Source organism: Neofelis nebulosa, chromosome 8 (assembly GCF_028018385.1).
Source record: "Neofelis nebulosa isolate mNeoNeb1 chromosome 8, mNeoNeb1.pri, whole genome shotgun sequence".
NCBI lineage: Eukaryota > Metazoa > Chordata > Mammalia > Carnivora > Felidae > Neofelis > Neofelis nebulosa.
The window spans coordinates 113790091-113809777 of NC_080789.1; positions in this window are offsets into that span (position 1 = coordinate 113790091).

Sequence of the window (19687 nt, forward strand, 5' to 3'; positions counted from 1 at the left end):
TTGACCTGGATCTGTTAAAGAAACACCTTGGATTTCCATGGGATTATCACTAGAGGGCAACCTAATCACATCCACCTGACTGCTTTGGAGCCTGACTGCTCAACTGCAGCCCTTGGACCGGCATCATCAGTGCCAACCGAGTGCTTATTACAAACGCAGATGGTGGGGTCCCCTGAGACCCAGTGGAATCAGAATCTGTACTTTAACAAGCTCCCCAGTGACTGGTGTGCACATTTAAGTTTGAGGAGTGCTGCCTGGAGCACACAGATCTCTGCTACTTTTTTGTTAAGGATGGCTTGGCATTTCTTATCAGGTACCCAGTCTCAATCACTCCTGTGCAGTCTTAGTCATCTCCATTCTGTTCCTCCATGTTTTCCTGTGGTCATTGTCCATTTTCACTTTTACCCTACAACCGGTGGAATATACACGTGGAAAAGCAGGACAGAAGTAGATTTCAAAGCCTACCCAGCAAACCCCACAGCTGCTCAGCTCCTTCCTAGTGCTAGCACTTTTTAAGGCCAACACAGAACAGCTGTTTCAACTTTCTTGCATTTCTGCAGGATGAGGAGACAAATTCTGTTTTTGATTTACCAAAACAGAAATAGAGGACAGCTGCTTTTTAAAGTGTGTTTACCACTGAGGTCACATTTAAAGTAAGATTTAGCTCTTGAAATCAACCTCCCCGGAAAACCAAACAGCATAAACAGCCTGCCCCTGACTCTGCCAGCCAGGAGGAAAGGGGAGAAAGGAAGTTGGTCTATGGAAGGGGCTGGATTGGATCGGTAGCCTCCCATGGGTGTGGCTCCGAGCATCTCTGCAATTATTCCTCCCACAAGTGCGTGGGCGGGTTTAGGGCAACAAGGTAACTCTTGGCTTCATTTTTGCCTTTTATGCTAATGGAATTCTATCAGCCCACGTCTATTTTCCACCATCTTACTGCTCTCAAAGAGTTAAGCCTTGGCTTGCCATCAGCGCAGGAGACAGGATTGCAGAGAAGATGTCTTCCAGGAAGTAGAAACAGCACATTCTTAGGGGGGACAACTATAGCCTTGACCCATATCCTCAATTACAGTTCAACCATGTTCTTTTTTTAAAAAAAATTTTTCTTTGCATTTATTTATTTTTGATAGAGAGGGAGCACAAGTGTGGGGAGGGGCAGAGAGAGAGGGAGACAGAATCCAAAGCAGGCTCCAGGCTCTGAGATGTACAGGGTGTGGACTCATGAATGGGGAGACCATGACCTGAGCTGAAGTTGGACGCTCAACTGAGCCACCCAGGCACCCCTGTTGTGTTACACTTTTAGAACATAGTTGAACTGTGGGGTACCTAGGTGGCTCAGTCGGTTAAGCGTCGACTTCACCTCAGGTCATGATCTCACGGTTTGTGAGTTCAAGCCCCGCGTTGGGCTCTGTGCTGACAGCTCAGAGCCTGGAGTCTGCTTTGGATTCTGTGTCTCCTTCTCTCTCTCTGCCCCTCCCCCACTCACACTCTCTCTCTGTCTCTGAAAAATGAATAAATATTAAAAAAAAATTTTTTAAGTCTAACACAACAGTCCTCAAATTTTCCAATGCATCAGAATCCCCCAGAGGGATTGTTAAAACACAATCCCTGGGCCCCACCTATGAAATACCTGATTCAGCAGGTCTGAGGTTGGACCTGAGGTTTGAGCTTCTACATTCCCAGTGATGTTGATATTGATTCTGATTGGTGATCACACTTTGAACATAATTAAGATGTCTTAAAACATTTTAGAGCATGGCTATACATTCCTGTAATGAGTTGAAAATTGTTGTGGCAGGCTTGGAGAATTCTGTAGACATTAGTCAGTGCTTTTGGTTTTTGTTCCCCATTGAAAAGTCCATTTTAAACTGCCTACAGAACTGAGCACAGATTGAAATATGACCTGATTTAACCCAACCGCACCAAGGGGCAGATTTATTCTCTGGCTTTCAGTATTGTTTCCTAGGCAAACAGGCCTCCTGCTAAAGAACTACCTCTTGCCTCTATACAACGTGTGGGGTAGGACTGCTGGACTGCACAAAGAAGGCTGGGAAGATCCCATGATACAAGGGCATCAGTAATGTTTCTAATGTTTCTAAGTAATGTACCAAGAGCATCTTAACTTCAGGTTAAAGACTGTAAATATTTTAGGTTACTTAAACCAACCAAGAACTCCTCCTGATGGTCCTGTGGGGAAAGGAACCCCACAAACTCATTAATTTCTTCCCACCTCTTCATATCAAAGTTTGCAATTAATTTTTTAAAGGTAAGGTGTTGTGTTCTGTTAAAATGTAAATAATCTCAAGGGAGATAAACATTATCAGTTATAAAAGTTTGAATTAGGAGCACCTGGGTGGCTCAGTTGGTTAAGTGTCTTTTGGTTTCAGCTGAGGTCATGATCTTATGGTTCTTGGGTTTGTGCTCCAAGCTGTGAGCACAGAACCTGCTTGGGATTCTCTCTCTCCAACCCCCCCTCTCTCAGCCCCTCCCCCACTTGAGCTGTCTCTGTCCTTCTCAAAATAAATAAATAAACTTTAAAACAAAGTTTGAATTAGGACACTAAAGTATTTCATAGTTTGGTTATAAGAGAGGGAAGACAGGTGGATTCAAACATAGAAATCTCAGCTGAAGATGGACCTGATCACTGGCAGTCCTACACACCCTTCCCTTAGCACTCTGAGGAGCTGAAGGGGTTTTCTATGATCATCGCCCCCAAGAATATCACTTTTAACAGCCACTCACAGATGAGAGTAACTTTGTGGGAGTCTGGGAGTTTAGCAGAGCAGTTTCAACACACCACTGGAGCAAAATATGGATGTATTGAAGCAGATAGGAAGAATGGTTTACACTTTATCCATGTCACCCCTTCTCTAAGACAGCATATGCCAAGAGAAACCCCCTCAGCTTGCACTTTTTCTCACAGGGGAGAGTGAGAGCATAATGAATGAGTGTCTAACTTTCCTAGCTGTGCAAGACACTGCCCAGGAGGCTCAATTCTTCCTTGCCCCACCCAGAGTACAGAAGCGAGCAGCAAAGCTAGGAGGTTTAGAGAGGTGAGAGCACAGAAACAAGGGCTCAGAACTCATAAAAGGGCCATGGAAGCCTTACAGATTCCATCAAGAAACAGCCTGAGCTGCTTGGGACACCTCACCTATGGACCCCTCTCACTGGTGCACAGGCACCCCCAATGCTCCTTATGCTTCACCTACCCCTTGTGTGCCCCCACAGCCTGCAAGAGAAGCCTTTGCAGATGGCTCTCAAGCACTGCAGAAAGCCAGCCCAGCTCTGCAAGTATGGGAAAAGGAATACAAACTTGAACATTTCATGGCATTGCTGTGGGGTAAACAAACAGAAGACTCTCAGCATTGGCCTGACTTTGTGGGGTTGAGACAAGGTATAAAATCTTAAGAATTCCCCTCAAGAAGAGGTATGAAGCAAGCATATCCATAGGCAAGGTCTCAGGGAGACTCAGAATCCCAAACCAGGCTGATGGTGAAAGTCTTTCTCTCCTGAAGCAAAGCAGTAAAGACTGGACACAATGGCTGTTCTTTAAATGTAAAAAAAAAAAAAAAGGCAATGTGAGATGCCAAAGAATGTGGAAAGTTGAGGGAGTAAGACACCAGCAAAGGAATACAATAATTTTCCAGCAATCAATACCAAAGAAATGGAGATCTGTGAATTGTCTCAAAAAGAATTCAAAATAATTGTTCTCAGAAAGTTCAAGAAGCTACAAAAGAACATAGACAACTCACTGAAATCTGGAAAATAATGCATGAACAAAACAATAAGTTCAACAGAGATATAAATAATAAAAAGAACCAACAGAAATCCTGGTGCTGAAGAATACAATGAATAAAAATTTTTAAATGCTATAGAAAGCATCAGTGAAAGATTTGATTAGTGAGAAGAAAGAATCTGTGTACTTCAAGACAGGCCATTTGAAATTATCCAGTCAGAGGAGAAAAAACAATGAGAAGGAGCAAAGAAAGCCTACAGAGTTTATGTGGTATTAACACAAGAACCAATATTCTTTTTATGGGTGTTTCAGAAGGAGAAGAGATAGAGAAAGGGGCAGAAAGTTCATTTAAAGAAATAATGGCTAAAAACTTTCCAAATCTGCAGAGAGATTTGGACATCCAGGTACATGAATCTCAAAAGTCCCAAAACAGATTTAACCCAAATTTGTATTTGTATCTCTTCACAGAGATGCATTGTAATCAAGCTACAATAAATCAAATTTGAAGAAAATTTTGAAGCAGCAAAAGAAAAGACACACATCACATAAAAAGGAAGTCCCATAAGGCTATGAGTGAATTTCTCACCAGAAAATCTCCTCTCCTTTCAGTTCAGGAGAGGGTGGGATGATACATTAAAAGTGCTGGAAAAAAAAAACAAACTACCAATCAAGAACACTTTACCCAGCAAAGCTGTCCTTCAGAAATGAAGTAGAGGGGGCGCCTGGGTAACTCAGTTGGTTAAGCTTCCAACTTCAGTTCAGGTCATGGTCTCATAGTTCATGAGTTCAAGCCCTGTGTTGGGCTCTGTGCTGAAAGCTCAGAGCCTGGATCCTACTTGGGATTTTGTGTCTCCCTTCTTCTGCCCCTCCATGCTCATGCTGTCTCTCTCTCTCTCTCTCTCTCTCTCAATCTCTCAAAATAAATAAACATTAAAAAAATTTTTTTAAAGAAATGAAGTAAAGATAAAGAATATCTCAGACACAAAAAAGACAAGACAGTTCATTACCAATAGATCTACCTTATAAGAAATGCTCATGGGGCTTCTTCAAGCTAAAATGAAAGGACACTAATTAGTAACACAAAAACATATGCAAGTATAAAATTCACTGGTAAAGGTAAATATATAGTCAAATTCAGAATACTTAATACTATAATGGTTGTGTATGATATAAATCAGATTTAAGTCTAGTATAATGGTTAAAGGAGAAAGCATTAAAAATAACTATGATCATTTGTTAATGGATACACAATATTACAAGATACAAATTGTGACATCAAAAACGTAAAACATGGGGGAGGAGTAAAAGGGTAGAGTTTTTGTATGTGATCAAAGTTAAATTGCTATCCACTTAAAATAGACTGTTATAAGATGTTTTATGAACCTTATGTAACCACAAAGCAAAACTACCATAGATACACAAAAGAGAAAGAGAAAGGAAATAAGCATACCACCATAGAAAATCTTCAGATCACAAAGGAAGACAGAAAGAGAGGAAGAAAAGAAAAAGAAACAAGAAAACACCCGGGAAACAATCAACAAAATGGAAATAAATATGATTGCAAGGAGACAATTGTTTGTGAACATAAAAGTGATCAATTATTAATAAGTACCTGAAAAGCTACCTTCAACCTAACACTCTCATGACTCCTAGTTCCACTAAAAGCAAAATTCAAATTAAAGAGAGATCTAGGTCAAATTAAAAGAATTTTCTGATTCAGACACCAGTAAAATAGCTACATATGTTGAAGTTCTATAACATTAGCTTTCAGAAGAGCATTTCTTGCCTTTTGGCAAATGGAAATAAGCAGAGTTCCATTCCTTGGGTGTCCAGGGGTACTGGGGTGACTTTCTTGCCCAGAAAATGAGGGAATGGCACCTGTTGGGTGGGGCTGGCTCACTAGACCCTGGCTCTGTCTCCTTTTCCCCATTGTGTTTCTCCTCCAAAGAGATAATGAATCTCTAATTTTTCCATAGCGATTATCAATAATAGATGCCCCCTGCAAAAAATATAAGATCTTTAGTTAAGGAGATATTTTACCTAAATACCATAAGTGCACTTTGAAGCTGAACTGTCTCTCATAACATCCTGTAACTTGGTGTTATTGAATTCGTCCACTTTTTAAAAAATGTTCATTTATTTATTTGAGAGAGAGAGAGAGAGACAGGACACAAATGGGGGAAGGGCAGAGAGAGAGAAAGAGGGAGACAGGGAATCCCAAGGTCCCTGTAGAACCTGATGCAGGACTCGAACTCACAAACTGCTAGATTATGACTGAGCTGAAATCAAGAGTCGGATGCTTAACTGTCTGAACCGCCCAGGCGCCCCATAGTCTACTACTTTTGATAACAATATTTTGTGACATTTCTGGTTTCAGAGACTGGTTAGCTTGCATATTTTGTCTCAGCCATTGAATCGCTGCTGTGCCCAAAATGAAGTCTCGGTATTGAATCAGTTACAGAAAGTGGGTTAAAGCTTCATTCTGTCACAGCTCCCCACTGTCTCCTTCAGTGTCCCAGAGGCAACGATCCAGAGAGAAGGAAAAAGCCCTTGGATAGACCAGGGAGAATTCCCAGATACCAAGGAGACTTTATAGGTAACTGCCAGATGCCGAAGATTAGTGAGCTGAAGGTAAAAAGAGGTGTGTGACAGATTATATTTTCCAAAGATAGCCACAACACTTTCTCTATCCCAGATGCTAATTTACAGTGTGGCTTTCTGTATTTAGGAGTTTATGTGCCCTTTACTTAAACCTGGGTGCACTATGACTCCTTTGAACAACATGATACAGCAGAAGTGACATTCTTTGTCTTCCAAAGTCAGTCAGAAAAGGTGATGTAACCCTTATGCTTGGAGTCCTCAGCCACCATTAAGAACTCTGACTACCCTGAGGCTCCATGTCGTAAGGAAGCCCAACGTGCAATGGTTACATATAGGCTCTCCAGCCAGCAGTCCTTGTCTTTCAGTAGTCCTAGCCCAGGCACCACAGAAGTAAGGTGAAGGAGCCTTTGGATGATGCCAGTTCCAAGCTGAGGCCCCAGACATTGTGGAGCAGAGGCAAGCCATCCTGCTATGACCTGTTTGAATTCCTGACCCACAGAATCCATGAGCAAAATCAAACCTGCCAGGTTTGGAGGTAATTTGTTGTGCAGCTGGAACAGGCGGAAAAGTGGAGAGTGAGAAAATGGGTATTAATCTAGATCTCAGAGGGCTGGAGGGAGACCAGAAAGCCAAATTTACCTATATATCCTAAAGAAAGAGGAGAAATTTTAAATTATATATATAAATATATGTACACTTATATTTATATATACACACATATATAAATACATACGTATATGCACATATACATATATTTGTATACATGTGACTGTATGTGACATTTGGCAATTATTGAATCTTAGCAAGTAAGTGTTTTAAGTTGAATAGATTATCAGAGTGTGGGCAGCATCAAAAGTTATCTCTTATCTGGTGGCATGGCCTTTGGAGAATCCAGACTTGGAGTTGAGGTCTAATTCTACCCTTTACTAGCTATGAACTTGAGCAAGATACTCCATATCTCTTTGCCTCCATTCCTTGCCTGTAAAAATGAAAATCATAATACTATCAATTTTATAGGACAACCTTATTTATTTATAAGGAAATAAAGAACTTCAACAGCACTATAGACCAATTGAACCTAACAGAATTATAAAGAATGTTGCACCCACCAATAGCAGATTACACATTTTTCTCAAGTGCATGTCCAAGATACATCATATGTTAGACCATAAGACATTCTTAATAAACTTAAAAAAATCATACCAACTATCTTCTCTGATCAGAATGGAATGAAATTGGAAATCCATAGCAGAAAGGAAAACTAGAGAATCCACAAATATGTGAAAATTAAACACCATGATCTTAAACAAGTAATAGCTCAAAGGAGAAATCACAATGGAAAATAGAAAATATATAAGACAAATGAAAATGAAAACACAACACACCAAAATTCATGGGATGCAATGAAAGCAGTGTCACGTGGGAAATTTATAGCTGTATTACATTTAAAAAGAAGAAAGATCTCAAATTAACAACCTAAATTTCCACCTCAAAGAACTGGAAAAAGAACAAACTAACCCTAAAGCTAGCAGAAGAGAGTAAATAAAAACGATTAGAGAAAGCATAATGGAGGATATAGAGAAAATCAGCTAAAGCAATAGTTGGTTCTTCACAAAGATCAACAAAATTGAAAAACCTTTAATTAGATTGACTAAATAAAAAATGAGAAGACTCCATTATCTAAAGTCAGAAATAGGGGCGCCTGGATGGCTCAGTCAGTTGAGCATCTGACTTTGGCTCAGGTCATAATCTCACGGTTCATGGGTTCAAGTCCTGCATTGGGCCTATGCTGACCACTCGGAGCCTGGAGCCTGCTTTAGATTCTGTGTCTCCCTCTCTGTCTGCCCCTACCTTGCTCACACTCTGTCTCTTTCTCAAAAATAAATAAACATTAAAAAAATTTAAAATCAGAAATAAAAATGGGGACATTAATGTTAATTTACAGAAATAACAGCTATTATGAGAGTACTGTGTACAATTATATGTAAACAAACTAGATAAACCGGATTAAATGGATAAATTCCTAGAAACACATTCTCTACCAAGACTGAATCATAAAGAAAAAGAAAATATAAACAGACCTATAGCTAGTAAGGAGATTGAATTAATAATCAAAAAACTCCCAACAAAGAAAGGCCCCAGACCAAATGACTTCTCTGAAGAGTTCTACCACACACTTAAAGAATTAATGTCAATCCTTTTCAAACTCTTCTTAAAAAATGAGGAGGAGAGAATACTTCCTAAATATTCTATGAGGCCAGAATTAGCCTGACACCAAAGCTAGACAAAGATACTGCAAGAAAATTACAGACCAATTTCTCTATGTATATTGACACAAAAACACTAGCAAACAGAATTCAACAGCTCATTAAAAGGATTATATACCTTGACCAAGTTGGAATGCAAGGATGTTTCAATCAATCAATGTAACACATCACACAAACAGAATGAAAGGAAAGAAAATCACATGATAATGATGCAGAAAAACTGATGCAGAAAAAGCATTGACCAAATTACTGAAAAAAACTAATGAAAGTAAACAACCTCAATGTAATAAAGGTGATATACAAAAATCCCACAGCCAACATACTAAGTACCGAAAAGACTAATAGTTTCCCCAAGGATACCTGCTTTCTCCACTCTATTCAACATAGTACTACAAGTCCTAGCTAGAACAATTAGGCAAGAAAAAGAAGTAAAAGCTATCCAAATTGAAAAGGAAGAAAGAAAACTGTCACTATTTGCAGATTACATGATTCTATATATAGAAAACCCTAAAGACTCCACAAAAACTGTTAAAAAAAAAAAAAGAGGTTAGAGTGGGAGAGAGCCAAAGCATAAGAGACTGTTAAAAACTGAGAACAAACTGAGGGTTGATGGGGGGTGGGAGGGAGGGGAGGGTGGGTGATGGGTATTGAGGAGGGCACCTTTTGGGATGAGCACTGGGTGTTGTATGGAAACCAATTTGACAATAAATTTCATATATTAAAAAAAATAAAAATAAATAAATAAATAAAACTAATAAACAACTCAGCAAACTTGCAGAATAAAAATTCAACATACAAAAAATCAATTGCATTTCTACACACCAACAATAAACAATCTGAAAGGAAGTTTCAATTTTTCTTTTATTTGAGAGAGAGAAAGAGAGAGTGAGAGCAGGGGAGAAGGGCAGAGGGAGAGAGAGAGGGAAAGAATCTTAAGTAGGCTCCATGTTCAGTGCAGAGCCCTATATGGGTCTCAATCCCACTACCCTGGGAACTTGACCTCAGCTAAAATCAAGAATCAGAAGCTCAACTGACTGAGCCACCCAGGTACTCTTAAAAAGGAAACTTTTAAAAATTCCATTTACCAAAGAATAAAAAATAAAATAAGATAGTTAGAAATAAACTTAACCAAGGAGGCAAAAGACTTGTGCACTTAAAAGTATGAAACATTTGCTGAAAGACATTAAAGAAGACACTAATAAATGGAAAGATGTCCTGTGTTCAAGGAAAAGAGGGCATAATATTAAGATGTCAGTTCAATCCAAAGTGATCTACAGATTCAGTGCAGTTTCTATAAAAATTTGAATGACATTATTTACAGAAATGGAAAAGTTCTTCCTAAAATCTCAAAGGACCGGGAGCCTGGGTGGCTCAGGTGGTTGAGCATCCGACTTCAGCCTAGGTCATGATCTTGCGATTTGTGAGTTCGAGCCCCATGTCAGGCTCTGTGCTGAGTACTCGGAGCCTGGACCCTGCTTCAGATTCTGTGTCTCCTTCTCTCTGCCCCTTCCCTGCTCATGCTCTGTCTCTCAAAAATAAATAAATGTTAAAAAAAAAATTTAATAATAAAATAAAATCTCAAAGGACCTTAAATAACCAATCTTGAAAAATAACAAAGTTGACATCTTGTACTTCCTGATCTCAAAAATTACTCCTAAACTAAAGTAATCAAAACAATGTAGTAATGGCATAAAGACAAACATATAGACCAAATGGAATAGAAGAGAGAGCCCAGAAATAAACCGTCACTTGTATGGTCAGATGGTTTTCAACAAGGATGGCAATACCATCCAATGCAGAAAGGATGGTCGTCTCAATAAATGGTACTGGGGAAACTGGATATCCACATGCAAAAGAATGAAGTTGGATTCTTCCCTTATGTCATATATAAAAATTAACTCAAAATAGATCCATGACCTAAATGTAAGACCTAACAAGATAAGACTCAGAAGAAAATGTATGAATAGCTTGATGCATTAGATTTGGCAATGATTTTTTGGATATGATACCAATAACACAGGAAACAAAAGAAAAAAGATAAATTGGAATTCTGTGCATCAAAAGATATTATTAACAGAATGAAAAGTTAACCCACAGAATAGGAGAAAATCTTTGCAAATCATGCATGTAACAAAGGCTTCATATCCAGTATATATAAAGAACTCCTATAACTCAATAACAATAACAACAACAACAAAATCCTATTAGAAAATGGGCAAAGGACTTAAATAGACATTTCAGCAAAGAAGACATGCAAATGACCAATAAACATATAAAAAATATTCAATATCACTGATCATTAAGGAAATCCAAATCGAAACCACTATGAAATACCACCTCACTCCCATTGTGATGGCTATTTTTCTTATTTATTTATGTATTTATTTATTTTATTATTATTATTATTTTTTTAATTTACATCGAATTTAGTTAGCATATGGTGCAATAATGATTTCAGGGCTAGCTTCCAGTGATTCATCCCCTGTGTAGAATGCCCAGTGCTCATCCCAACAAGTGTCGTCCTTAATGTCCCTTACCCATTTATCCCATCCCCCACACACAACTCCTCCAGCAGCCCTCAGTTTGTTCTCCGTATTTAAGAGTCTTCTTATGTTTTGTTCCCCCCTCCTTGTTTTTATATTATTTTTGCTTCCCTTCCCTTATGTTCATTTGATTTGTATCTTAAAAAAATTTTTTTAATGTTTATTTTTGAGAGAGACAGAGTGCAAGAGGGGGAGGGCAGAGAGAGAGGGAGACACAGAATCCAAAGCAGGCTCTAGGCTCTGAGCTGTCAGCACAGAGCCCGATGTGGAGCTCACACTCATGAGCCATGAGATCATGACCTGAGCCAAAGCCACACGCTTAACTGATTGAGCCACCCAGGCACCCCTGTTTTCTATCTTAAATTCCACATATGAGTGAAGTCATATGATATTTGTCTTTCTCTGACTAATTTCCCTTAGCATAATGCCCTCTAGTTCCATCCATGTAGTTGCAAATGGCAAGATTTTATTCTTTTTGATTGTATATATATACCACATCTTCTTTATCCATTCATCAGTCGATGAACATTTGGGCTCTTTCCATACTTTGGCTACTGTTGATAGCACTGCTATAAACATTGGGGTGCATGTGCCCCTTTGAAACAGCACACCTGCATCGCTGGATAAATACCTAGTATGCAATTGCTGGGTCTTAGGGTAGTTCTATTTTTAACTTTTTGAGGAATCTCCAAACTGTTTTCCAGAGTGGCTGCACCAGTTTACATTCTCACCAGCAGGACAAAAGAGACCCTTTTTCTCCTCATCATCACCAACATCTGTTGTTCCCTGAGATGCTAATTTTAGCCATTCTGACTGATGGGAGGTGTATTTCATTGTGGTTTTAATTTATATTTCCCTGATGATGAGTGATGTTGAGCATTTTTTCATGTGTCTGTTAGCCATTTGGATGTCTTCTTTGGAAAAGTGTCTATTCATGTCTTTTGCCCATTTCTTCACTGGATTATTTGTTTTTTGGGTGTTGAGTTTGAGAAGTTCTTTATAGATTTTGGATACTAAACCTTTATCAGATATGTTATTTGCAAATATCTTCTCCCATTCCATTGGTTGCCTTTTAGTTTTGCTGATGGTTTCTTTCGCTGTGCAGAAGTTTTTCATCTTGATGAGGTCCCAATAGTTCATTTTTGCTTTTCTTTCCCTTCCCTCTGGAGACGCGTTAAGAGGTTGCTGCAGCCAAGGTCAAAGAGGTTTTTGCCTGCTTTCTCCTCTAGGATTTTGATGGCTTCCTTTCTTATGTTTAGGTCTTTCATACATTTTGAGTTTACTTTTGTGTACAGTGTAAGAAAGTGGTTCATTCTTCGGCATATTGCTGTCCAGTTTTCCCAGCACCACTTGCTCAAGAGACTGTCTTTATTCCATTGGATATTCTTTCCTGCTTTGTCAAAAATTAGTTGGCCATACGTTTGTGGGTCCATTTCTGGGTTCTCTATTCTGTTCCATCGATCTGAGCATCTGTTTTTGTGCCAGTACCATACTGTCTTGATCATTACAGCTTTGTAATATATCTTGAGGTCTGGGATTCTGATGCCTCCAGCTATGGTTTTCTTTTTCAGGATTGCTTTGGCTATTTGGAATCTTTTCTGGTTCCATACAAATTTTAGGATTGTTTGTTCTAGCTCTGTGAAGAATTCTGGTGTTATTTTGATGGAGATTGCATTGAATATGTAGATTGCTTTGGGTAATATCGACATTTTAACAATATCTGTTCTTCCAATCCATGAGCATGGAATATTTTTCCATTGTTTTGTGTCTTCTATTTATTTCATTAAGCTTTCTATATTTTTCAGATTTTTAACCTCTTTGGTTAGGTTTTTTCCTAGGTATTTTACGGTTTTTGGTGCAATTGTAAATAGGATTGATTCCTTGATTTCTCTTTCTATTGCTTCATTATTGGTGCATAGAAATGCAACTGATTTCTGTGCATTGATTTTATATCCTGCAACTTTGCTGAATTCAGAGATGAGTTATAACAGTTTTTTGGTGGAATCGTTTGGGTTTTCCATATAGAGTATCATGTCATCAGTGAAGAGTGAAAGTTTAACTTCTTTCTTGCTGATTTGGATGGCTTTTATTCCTTTGTGTTTTCTGATTGCCGAGGCTAGAACTTCCAATACTATGTTGAATAACAGTGTCAAAAGTGAATATCCCTGTCATGTTCCTGATCTTAGAGGGAAAACTCTCAATTGTTCCCCATTAGGTATGATATTAGCAGTGGGTCTTTCATATATGGCTTTAAAGATCTTAAGGTATGACCCTACTATCCCTACTTTCTTGAGGATTTTTACCAAGAAATGATGCTGTATTTTGTCAGATGCTTTCTCTGCAACTATTGAGAGGATCATGTGGTTCTTATCCTTTCTTTTATTGATGTACCACATTGATTGTTTTTGCAAATATTGAACCAGCGCTGCATCCTAGGTATAAATCCCACTGGTTGTGGTCAATAATTCTTTTAATGTATTGTTGGATTTGGCTGCCTAGTATCTTGTTGAGGATTTTGCATCCACGTTCATCAGGGAAATTGGTCTGTAGTTCTCCTTTTTAGTAGGGTCTTTGTCTGGTTTTGGAATCAAGGTAACGCTGGCTTCATAGAATGAGTTTGGAAGTTTTCCCTCCATTTCTATTTTTTGGAACAGCTTCAAGAATAGATTTTAATTCTTCTTTAAATGTTTGGTAGAATGCCCCCTGAAAACCATCCAGCCCTGGGGTTTGATAAAAAAACCCAGGTTAGGGGTTTATCAATTTGTTAATTCTTTCAAAGAAGGATCTCCTGGTTTCATTGATGTGTTCTACAGCTTTTTTGGTTTTGAAAGCATTGATTTCTACTCTTACCTTTATTATTTCCTGTTATCTTCTGGTTTTGTGTTTTATTTCCTGTTCTTTTTCCAGGTCTTTAAGGTGTAAGGTTAGGTTGTGTATCTGAGACCTTTCTTCCTTCTTTTGGAAGCCCTGGATAGCTATATACTTCCCTTATGACCACCTTTACTGTGTCCCAGAGGTTTTGGGCTGTGGTGTTATCATTTTCATTGGCTTCCATGTAGTTTTTAATTTCCTCTTTAACTTCTTGGTTAGCCCATTTATTCTTTAGTAGGATGTTCTTTAGTCTCCATGTATTTGTTACCTTTCTAAATTTTTTCTTGTGGTTGATTTCTAGTTTCATAGTGTTGTGGTCTGAAAATATCCATGGTATGATCTTGATCTTTTTGTACTTGTTGAGGGCTGATTTGTGACCCAGTATGTGATCTATTATGGAGAATGTTCCATGTGCAATGGAGAAGAATGTGTATTCTGCTGCTTTAGGATGAAATGTTCTGAATATATCTGTTAAGTCTGTCTGATCCAGTGTGTCAGTTATAGCCATTGTTTCCTTGTTGATTTTCTGTTTAGATGATCTGTCCATTGTTGTAAGTGGGGTGTTGAAGTCCCCTACTATTATGGTATTATCAGTAAGTTTCTTTATGTTTGTGATTAATTGATTTATATATCTGGGTGCTTACACTTTGGGGGCATAAATGTTACGATTGTTAGATTTTCTTGGTAGATAGACCTCTTGCTTATGATATAATGCTCTTCTTCATCTCTTATTACAGTCTTTATTTTAAAATCTAGATTGTCTGGTGTAAGTATTGCTACTCCAAGTTTCTTTTGACATAATAGATGGCTTTCAATCCCCTTACTTTCAATCTGAAGGTGACTTAGGTCTAAAATGGGTCTCTTGTAAACAGAATATAGATAGATCTTGTTTTCTTCCCCATTCTGTTACCCTATATCTTTTCATTGGAGCATTTAGTCCATTGACGTTTAGAATGAGTACTGAAAGATATGAATTTATTGAGATTATGTTGCCTGTAGAGTTGGAGTTTTTTATGGTGTTCTCTGGTCCTTTCCAGTCTTTGTTGCTTTTGGTCTTTTTTGTTTTGTTTCATCTTTTCTACCCTCAGAGAGACGCCTTAAAATTTCTTACAGGGCTGGTTTAATGGTCACAAACTCTTTTGGTTTTGTTTGTCTAGGAAACTTTTTGTCTCCTATTTTGAATGACAATCTTGCTGGAAAAAGAATTCTTGGCTGCATATTTTTCCAATTCAGCACATTGACTATATCCTGCCACTCCTTTCTGGCCTGTCAAGTTTCTGTGGATGAGTCTGCTGTGAACCTGATCTGTCTTCCCTTGTAGGTTAAGGACTTTTTTTCCCTTGCTGCTTTCATGATTTTTAACTTGTCTGTGTATTTTGTGAATTTGACTATGATATGCCTTGTTGATGGTCAGTTTTTGTTGAATATAATGGGACTTTACTGTGCTTCCTGGATTTTGATATCTGTGTCTTTCCCTAGGTTAGGAAAGTTTTCCTCTATGATTTGCTCACATAAACCTTCTACCCTTATTTCTCTCTCTTCCTCTTCTGGGACCCCTATGATTAGGATGTTATCCTTTTTTAATGAGTCACTGAGTTCTCTAATTCTTATATCGTACTCTTTTGCCTTAGTTTCCCTCTTTTTTTCTGCTTCATTATTTTCCATAAGTTTGTCCTCTATTTTGCTGATTCCCTGCTCTGCTTCATTCATCCTTGTCGCCAGGGCATTCATTTGAGATTGCATCTCAATTATATCATTTTTAATTTTGTCCTGACTAGATTTTACTTCTTTTATCGCCACAAAAAGGGATTCCATGCTTTTTTCAATCCCAGCTAGTATTCTTATTATCATGATTCTAAATTCCAGTTCAGACATCTTGCTTGTATCTGTGTTGATTAAGGCCCTGGCTATCATTTCTTCCTGTTCTTTCTTTTGGGGTGAATTCCTTCATTTGTCATTTTGGGGCAAGAAAAATAATTAATGTAATAAAAAATAAATAGAAATTTAAAAAATAAAAACAACACAAAAAGTCAAATAAAGGATGCTAGATTCTCAGTGTGTTTTGGTCTGGTTGTTGAAAGAAACTTGACAGAAAAGAGAAAAAAAGGAAAGAAAAAAAACAGAAAAAGGGGGCAGGGGAAGGAAAACATTTGAAATTTTTAAAAAATGAATATAGTAAAATAGAATAAAATGAAATGATGAAAGTAAAATAGAATTTAAAAATTACAAAAAAGTAAGAAATATAGTAGAGAAAATTAAAGAAAAATCTTTTTTATAAAAATGGAAAACAAAAATAATTTTTTCTCTTTCTGTAGACAAGAAAAGGAAAAGAAAAGAAAAAGAAAAAAATTGAGTAGATGGACTAGTGAACTGAATGAAATATGATTGAAATTACATCCAGTTTTCCTAGAAGTTAAACTATGAAGCACTTTATACTCCGTAAACTACGCAGGCAAAGAGACTTGTGATGTTCCTCTAGAGCACGGCTAGCACAGTTGGACGGGGCTTGATGTAACAGCTCCATTCTCCACTAGATGGTGCTGCTTAGTTTACTGGGGTGGATCATTGTGGCATGCTTAGGCGTGTATGCACATGTGCAGGAGGGGTAAAAATTGTGTCACCCAGCTACCCAGTCTCTAGTGTCAGAATTCTGCTCTCCCTGACCAGCAATCAAGCATCCCTCCTTTGTCTCCGGCTTTGTCCACTCCCCACTTCTACATTGTCCACAACCAAGCTGTCAGCCTGCCAGGTGGTAAGTCCCTCCAGAATTTTATGTCATATGGGGCTGTGTTTCCAAACCTCTCACTTCTGAGGGCCCTGTGGCTTTGACCCACTCAGACCCTCTGGGAGAGGGTCTTGCTGAGCAATGGCCAGGTGCTGCCCACCCCCAGGAACGTTCACACGACTGCTGCTACAGATGCCCAGAGACTGCAACTGGGTGCCAGCCTGCCCCAGAAAAAGTTCACAGGATCATGTAGCAGCAGTGTTTTAGGGATTATGGCAAATCACAACACACATCTGGTGCCAGGCTTCAACCTTAATGTCCTTGTTTCCACACCAGCAAATGTGGCTGTTCTCCAGAGTCCACTAGGACCTTTGCCTGTGGGGAGGCCACAGCCTCTACCAAATGTCCTCTCAGCAGAGAACTGCCTCTCCCCATGTGGTCAGAGGATGCCTTGGACCTGGCTGCTCCTGAGGATTCACCCTTCCCACCAGAGCTCCTCCAGGTATGGAGCTGCAGAGTTTCAGACTCTGCACTCCCCTGTTTATGGAGTCTTAAAGGTATTTAAACCCCTCTCCTTTTTCCTTCTTGCTAAGTCTCTTATGGTGTTTCCACTCTTTCTCTTTCTCTCCAGCTGATTTTGTGGGGAGTGCTTTTCCTGTACTCTCCCACCTGTCTCTGTCCTCTCTCTGCAAGCAAAAACAGCTCCCTACCCTTGATGGCTTCTTTCTCCCCCAGTTCCCCTCTCTGCGCCATGTACCTGCCAAGTTCTGTGGTTCAAGTTGTGCAGATTATTGTGTTCATTCTCAGATCAGTTTTCTAGGTGTACAAGAAGGTTTGGTGTTGATCTAGCTGCATTTCAGGGATGAGAGAGGCAGAAAACTTCCATGCTGTTGCACCATCTTGGCCCCTCTCTGCAAGGATGGCTACTATTAAAAATAACAATAACAGAATAACAATAACAGAAATAAGTGTGGGCAAGATTGTGGAGAAACTGGAACACTTGTGCACTGTTGGTGAAAATGTAAAATGGGGTAGCTGATATGGAAAACAGTATGGTAGTTATGGTAGTTCCTAAAAAAATTTAAAGAAGAATTGCTATATGATCTGGGACACCTGGGTGTCTCAGTTGGTTGAGCTTCTGACTTCAGCTCAGGCCATGATTTCGCAGTTTGCAAGTCTGAGCCCCATGTCACAGCTCAGAGCCCGGAGGCTGCTTCAGGTTCTGTGTCTCCCTCTCTCTGCCCCTCCCCGACTCATGCTATCTCTCTCAAAAATAAATAAAACATATTTAAAAAATAATCACTATATGATCGTATAATTCCTCCTCTAAGTATGTACCCAGAAGAATTGAAAACAGGTACCTGAAGAGATGTTTGTATAACCATGCTCACAGCGGCATTATTCATAATAGCTAAATACGGAAGCTACTCAATTTTCATCAATGGAAACAAATGTGTGTGTGTGTGTGTGTGTGTGTGTGTGTGTGTATAGGATTATCATCCAGCCTTAAAAAGGAAGAAAACTCTGACACATGTTACAATATGGATGAAACTTGAAGACATTATGTTAAGTGAAATAAGCCAGTCATTAAAAGACAAACATTGTATGACTCTACATATGTGAGGTAACTAAAGCAGACAAATTCATAGAGACAGAAAGCAGAATGTTGGTTGCCAGGGCCTAGGAAAATAGGGGACAGAGGAGACAGTGTTCAATGGGTACAGAGTTTCAGTTTGGAAAGATGTTGGTTGCACTTAAAAATGGCTAAAATAGTACATTTTATGTAGGTATATTTTACCACAATTTTTAAAAAAGAATAATGAGTTGGAAAAATAGTAGAAAGTTTTGTATTAAAATTGCCTTTCATTACCAAAAATTTTAACAGAATAATGTTTGCTGTAGGTTTTTTTCAGGTGCTCTTTACCAAATTAAAGAAGTTTCCTTCTATTCACAGTTCACTACAAGTTTTTCCTTTGAATATATGTTGAATTCTGTCAAAGACTCTTTTGCACCTATATTAGAAAATTATATAATTTTCCACTGTTATTATCTTAGTACAGAAAATTACATTGATTTTTCAAATGTTGAACCCATGTTGCAATTTTGGAGTAAACATAAATTGGTTGAAAAAAATATAATATCTCCAACTTATCATTGGCTTACAATGAATAGTCTTAGCATAATAACTGGCACATAGTAAGTGCTCAATAAATGTTTTCAAACATTATTTATTACAAACTTTGGAGAAAATCCCAGTTTCCCCACAAAATCTTGTTGAAGTTCCTGTACTCTAAATTCTTAGGGAAAGATATCTGAATGATCTCTGGCAGCAAACTTTCCAACAGAATTATCTCAAAGAGTATATTGCTGCACATATGGATAATTTTTTTAAACATTTATTCATTTTTAGGAGTGAGAGAGACAGAGAATGGGTCAGGGAGGGGCAGAGAGAGTGGGAGACACAGAATCAGAAGCAGGCTCCAGGCTCTGAGCTGTCAGCACAGAGCCCCATGTGGGGCTTGAACCCACGAACAGTGAGATCATGACCTGAACCAAAGTCAGATGCTTAACTGATTGAGCCACCCAGGCACCCCTACTCTGACACTTTAAAAGCCACCATAAAATACAGATGGAGGGAACCCAAGAAATAGTTTAAGGTATGTATTGGTCTGTAGTTTTTAGACCAAAAGTCTGCCATCTAGTGGCACAAATGATTAGCACAGATAAAGTCTAACAGGTTGCAAGGAAAAGAAGGAACTAATATTTATCAAGTTGCATGCCAAAGATTGCAATAAGTCCTTTATTTCTTTACATCTTTTAGTTTCCTCTAGTCTTCTTTGTAATGAATATGTCAGTGTTATAACTCTTCACAAGCAGAGGATGAAAAACAAAAGAGAAGCTTCTCTTAAATTTATATGCAGGTGCAATAGGAAAAAACCAAGGG